Source organism: Atta colombica, unplaced genomic scaffold (genome assembly GCF_001594045.1).
Source record: "Atta colombica isolate Treedump-2 unplaced genomic scaffold, Acol1.0 scaffold21, whole genome shotgun sequence".
Lineage (NCBI taxonomy): Eukaryota > Metazoa > Arthropoda > Insecta > Hymenoptera > Formicidae > Atta > Atta colombica.
In genome coordinates, this window is record NW_017259305.1 from 1,520,713 (window position 1) to 1,527,638 (window position 6,926).

Here is a 6,926-nt window from a genome sequence, read left to right on the forward strand (position 1 = left end):
TCCAACATGTTCCAAAATGCTCCTACTATAGTTCTTACTCACTCCAATGCGCTTAATAGAGTGAGTAGGAGTTATTATAGTAGGAGCATGACGGAGTTTGTGATGCGAACAAACCTCTGATACATGGGGCACTCGGATAATATTTCCGAACGCAGACTTGAATAATCAAAGGCAGTTCTTCGTGAGTTGAAAGCGACTCTTAATTCGCATATAGCTTCGTGATGACGGCGGATGGTGGCAAAATTCATTGCGGTGTGAAAGTCGTACTGTTCACTCGAGTTCACTAATGGACTCGCAAGTGACTGTTTGATTGCGTTCGAGACGACGAACGAAGAGAAAGAACGGTGATAAGTCACATTCCCAAGAATCTGCCTCATTCCACCATCATAACTCGATCTGATTCGTCTATTTGCCATCGCATCATATAACCTTTGCAAAAGTAAGTGACTCCGAAAATCTAGATGTATCCAGATGTATAGTTGAATAACTTGGATAATTTTATTCCACATTTTCTTCCGTTCAAAGTAAAGGAAATAATTTGTTTAATTCAATTCTCTTCGCGATTCATAATAACAAGCGCAATTTTTCGCAATTCTTACTGCGTGAAATCATATATTCGCGCAGTAAGAACGAATTTCTCATGCCCTTCATCTCGAAAAAAAATGAACAATACAAAAACGAAAAACTGAAGTCGAATATTAAAAATAATTTTAAATGGATACAAATATTTGTCAGGAATGATCACAAAAGACGATTTGTTTCATTGGAAACTATCAAAAAATATTTTTTTTTTCGAACTCCATTCATCTCGTCGAGCGATAATTTCATTGCTAATCGATTTGCAGAGGGAGTGAACCACACCAGTTATTTTCACTCGGTTATATTCTTATCTCCCCTGACTGAGGCATTTCTAACACAATGACTGCGTTCAACAGAGAAAGCAGCTTTATAATTGTTGTAAAATTCTTCATTATGATTGGTTTATTTTTTTACATTTAGATCCATAAGGAATCAAAAGTAAGAACCAATCGTACTGAAGAATTTTATAACAGTTACAAGCTGCTTTCTCTGAATGCAGCCAGTGTTTCTCCCCTTCTCTCAGCAGAATGGAAATGCTATGCGAAGCGATTTTGTGTGACTTCCACTCTGACATAAAGTTTTGGAATAGTTTTTAATTTAAATCCTGATATTTACGATGGATATCAAAGAGATATCGGTGACAGACTTTTTCCTCTTCTTTTTAAATTCTCTTAGTGCAGGACTGGCTTCAAACTTACTGATACCTAATATCTGAAAGTTTACTCAGACATAGGTCTATTCTTTTATCTAAACTTGCATGGTTTATTTTTTTCTTTTTCTTTTCACGTTAAAAAGAAAAAGGAAAAGATTAATTGCAAAAAGGACTGATCTTATATCTAGTGGAATTAATAAAATTGAACAAATTATTTTAAATGAGTACAAAATTTATTAGAAGTTATAAACGTTGGTTAGTTTCATCTGAGATTTTGTGTCTGCATTTGGCGACTCTTGATGCAATTAAACCAATGAAAATCATCTGTATCTTTAAATTACGATTCATATATACCTAGAGCATTTTCCATTATTCGAATGGCCGCAACACAGACTCTCTTACATAACGCATAATACATAAAGAAATCAAGCGAAAATTCTTCTTTTTCATGGAATAGGAGGAAAGGAAAGATTCTGATTAGTTGATTCGCTATGCGTTATGCTTTAAAAGTGCTGCGGCCTTATGACTTCAGCTGAATATTCTCTTTATCCACAACACGCAGTTTAGAAAGGCATAATCTCCACGAATTACTCAATCACAGCGGTCGGCCGTGAAACAAATTTTCTCGATGCGGATGTATCATTATGATCATTGTCACTCGAGCTTTTCCCCATCGTTTCTTTGTATCGCCGCGTAGTCATCTTCAACGACGCAACATATGTTACGGTGCCATCAGAGGCTGCTCCGGCTGATAAAGAAGTGAATGTATTCTGTAATGGGCGTTACTCTGATTTTTCAGAATAAACACTGAGTTACAGTAAATTTCTTGCTCTTTCGCTAATGGTAATTAACTTTAATCTCGGTTTAATTTACTCTTTACTTTTTTCTAATATTTAATTAAAAAAAGATGAAGAACTAGAGTTTAACCGAGTTTAAAGTAACTCTACATTTGATAGAAATTGATTGATAGAAATAGACATTAAGCGAAATCAAGTATAAATGAAGGAGATAATTCGAAACGTTCCCTTTCGCTCAACGGTGAAAGCAGATACCTGTCGCCGGATCGGGCATAAGAATAATTACGTGTGCAACGCGAACTCGCAAACAACGGATATTTTTTATTTACCGCTTCTTGTCTCCCCGCCTCACGAACGACCGTTAATTGATCGTGATTCATCGTCATTAATCCAATTGTAGCCAATATCGTCAACCCTCATCTGAGAATTTACATTGTCTGACGATAGAGTTATTATGGCGAGGATCAATTCAAACACGTGTTTGCATATTTTATTGCATAAATATGCACGCATATATTGCATCATCCCTAAAATCTATTTTACCAACTAAACATATATAATTTTTATAATATTATTATATATTTTATAGATTTGAAAATTCTTTTCAAGAATTAAAGTAGGTTTACGCATTGATATGTGACTGTGAGATGACTTATGCCAAAAACGAAAAAAAAATTGTTTAATTGAAATCTTTTTTATGATTTCTTAGTCTAATATGTCTAAAGTTGTCAAGTGGCAATATGCATTTATTTGATATAAAGCTTTACAATCTATATTTATGAAATTCTAGTCTCCAGACTAGTAATTTACACGACATCAAATTCTTAGAATTAGATTAGATACTACTTAATCCAATACGAAAATTTGCGTTGCGAAAATTTATACATATATGTAGGTACGATATATATTAATGTAATAATATATGTATATTAGGGGAGGTAATATACATATATGTATATTAAGGATAATTGATGTTCATAAATCATACGTGTGTAATGGCCAGTTGTTCCATCTACGGATAAATTATATCCGAAGTGACACTTTATTTAATGGATAAGAGAGTAAATAAGAGCAAAAGAGTAAAAACATAAAAGAGTGAGCTGAAGTTTATATTAAAAGATGGAACAATCTGAACAACCAGCTTATATCACATTCAGTAAAACAATGATAAGATCGGAGCATAGACCTTTGTATAAGAAATTTAATGCATAAGAAAATTAATCAATCAGAGTTATTATTTCATGGAAAGGAAGGAAAGAAATGAAGGATTGGTTCATTTTGTATTATGTGTTATGTAAGATTCTTCTGTCCATACTGTTGATTTTTTATATGATGATATTGTTGATCTATCCATTATGTTCGATTTTTAGTTTAGAATCCCTTTATGCCTGTTTCCAATGTAGATTTAGTTTAATTTCAATTCAATTTATTTTTCATCATATTTTAATTTTTTTTCTTAAGACCAGAAAAGTCCTTTCTAAAACTTTTAGAGTTAATCTCACTCTGAAGAGTGAAATGTCACTTTTAAAGATTAAAAATTGAGCCATTCTAAGGCTAGCTTAATTTTCACTTTTTAGAATAAAATTCCACTTTAAAAAATTTAGAGAGTAAATTGAATCGAGATTAAAGTTAATCTATTATTTAATTGAAACGGGCATAAATCATTATTTGATCTCTTTTACGGAAATTTTCGCGAGGTTGACTAAAATATATACTTTTTGCAATTTTCGAGCGATTAATTCTTCACCAACAATGTTGGCGATAATGCCTTTAAAGGCACATTTTTTTTTTTATTACAAATTCTGAGAGAATAATCAAATTTAAATCTGTAAAAAATAAATAATTTTTATGATTAGTAAAAACTCATTATTAAAGCTTTCACAAGTATGTATTCTAAACATTTTTTTTTTAGATTTTTATATAGTCCAGAACAATGTAGAAATATGCATTAAAGTTCGAAAATTCATACACACAAGTGAATGAAAGATGAAAATTTCATCTTTGTGAAATTGGCATTTTAAAAAATGAAACATGAGGTGCCAATTTTATAGAGGTGATAATTTTACATTGCCGATAGAAGGTTAAGGAATGTTTCACAAAGTTTGCTTTGAAACAAGAATTTATGATCAGATTTCAAACTTCGTAAAAGATAATGTTCTTCAGCAAATTTGCTAAAAATGCAAGTTTTTTAATCTTGTGCCTCTAGTCAGTAATTTAGAGACACGTTATCTTTTATGCTGAGTTTTCAATGAGTCGGTAGTATTAAGTTTTATCGATGAAGTTGACCAGCCAATAGTCAATTTGAATTAACGCTGATTGGTCAACTTCACCTTAAACTAAAATTACTACAGACTACAGACTTATTGTAGAATCAGCATCCTCTATTATTTTCAGCATTATAGATATAAATTTCTTTATTATTTAATTCTGTATAATTTGATTTCTGTATTATTTAAAAAATGGAATTGCAAAGTGCTAAATTTTATATTTATTAGGTAAAAATAAGGTGTGTAAAAGTATTCGACAGTTGCAAAATCACATACGTTAAAAATTGAGTTCTCAGTAGAATGGATATCATTAAAGGAATACGCGCAGAAATATTCACTGTAATGAAACCTGATACATATAGCTTTACATGCATGTCTGCATGATATCATGCACGATTTAATTGTAACGAAATTTCTCAGATAATAGAATTCTTATACATATAATAGGTAATGTCGAGTTCTTCGTACTTCCTTTCACCCATAAGGTCTTTGATTTAAACTTTCTGTTAAGATTCAATGTTTTTTATGTCATAAACATTTAAAAATAAAGTACTTTTTACCAATTAAATTTTAGGAAAATAAATATTTATTTGTATTATAGAAATAATCTTTATCTAATTTCTAATACACATTATCTTTATTAATTTTGAATTAATTTTAATTAATTTTAAATTTTAGCTTTAAATCTGAATCTTATTTATAAAGATATTTAATGCTAATTTATTGCAAAAATAAAAAATTACACACCTATATTAATAAAAAAAAAACGGATCATCTATTTAAAAAATTTGAGTTTATTTCAATGATGATGAAATTATATCGCAACATGATGTAACATCTCCGGTACTTTCATGTTACTTTCACGTTTGAATCTCATGAGAATTTTATTCATTTAATAACTCGAAACGTCACGATCTCACCACGCAAATAATTTGCTCTAATTGATCGATAATCAAAATTCTTACCTTATTTCCGGCAATATTATAACGCCCATTTTCCTTCAGGATTTTCTGGTATTTCGATATGAGAATTCCTGCAGCTCGATAGAGCTTGATCGTTTATTGAGACCATTGTAAACTACCTATATAAAACATACAAGATTTTATCTCAATATACTAATTGTTAAAATCAAGGGATAATGAATATAAAATCGAAAACTCGAAATTTTAATTTTAATTTTTTTTCTCATTATGTACTCAGCTCACTTCCAAAAAAGCGCTACATTAAAAATTTGGGAAAATTTTATCAAATTTCAAAACCGATGTGAACATAGCTCCCTTTATCAAAAATAAAATTAATAGTGTACCGCGTTTGTACTTCATTTATATTTGTTTGTATCGATCATTATTTTGTTTGTACTTCAAACAGTTCAAAATAAAAAATGGCCACCGCGCAATTTTAAGATTTTTTAATTTCATTTATGCTATTTGAAAAAGAAATGCCGTTAATCTCATTTATCTTCATTTATCAGATATCTTTTAAAATAGCCGACTTCCTTTTTCGACACATTTCCTTCAAATTTTGAAAAACTGTATCTTCGAATTCTTTGAGTTCGAGATACAAATGAAATTAAAAGAGGTACAAACGATTCTCTTTCAAATGGCATAAATTAAAAAATCTTAAAGTTGCGCGCTGGCCATTTTTTATTTTTCATTTTTTGTTTAACTGTTTGAAGTATAAACGAAATAATGATTGGTACAAAAAATAGGTACAAACGAAGTAGAAATGCGCTACGATATTAATTTTTATTTTTGATAAAGGGCATCAGGTTCACATCGGTAATTTCAAATGATCATGACTTGGTAAATAATGAAGATAAAAATATATTTAAAAATGCAAAATGAGTACGATAGAGAAAGCCAAAATCGGTCAAATTTTGGAAATTGGTTATATAAATATACAAATAATACATTATATATATTCTTTTTATTAAATCAATGTATTCCAGATATAATTGCGAGCCGATAACTTTCGGTTTCTACACAATCATTTTGAAACGCTAATAATCCCCTCTAAATTAAATTAGAAAGAAAGAAAGATAGAAATTTATTGAAAATTTTAAAAATAAGACCCAGTACAATTCCTATTCAAATATTCTTAAAGACATTTCACACTTCATTTTGCGTTTTATTTTTATCTTCATTATTTATGAAATGATCATTTTAAATTTGATAAAATTTTCTCAAATTTGTAGTGTACCGCTTTTTTGGGAATGAATGTAGATTTTAGGCAGAGGTCAAAATTCCTTTCTTTCATTTATCTTTGAACAATTTGGGTGAAAATATCAGAGGAAGTTGTCACTTGCCGCGAGCTTTCAATTTCTAATGTTAAATATTGTAATCTAAGTTATATTAAAATAATATATATTTGAAATTAAAGTAAATAATCTTATTTCTTACTTGTTTTTACTTCTAAAGTTTTTTGAAAAACTATTTCTTATCATGTAATTTAAGAACATTGTTGCTTTCTTCGATGTTTTTTATTAAAACGTTTAAGCCTAACTGACAAATAAATATCTGTAAAATATATCTATGAAATATAATATTTTATATAATATTTTATTTTGCGTCGCATATAATTTAGACTTATTTATTTGTCACCGCTGATTATAATAGTATATAAAGCCATTGG

At 29.6% G+C, this 6,926-nt stretch overlaps 1 protein-coding gene across 1 annotated transcript in view; it reads left to right on the forward strand.

The window, feature by feature from the left end:
* The first annotated feature begins 231 nt into the window (after positions 1-231).
* Positions 232-6,926, forward strand: part of LOC108687619 (high affinity copper uptake protein 1) — an 18,430-nt gene continuing 11,735 nt past the window's right edge. Inside the window, exon 1 of the mRNA XM_018193487.1 lies at positions 232-439. The gene's annotated coding sequence lies outside the window, so the exon portion shown is untranslated. The remainder of the gene's footprint in view (positions 440-6,926) is intronic.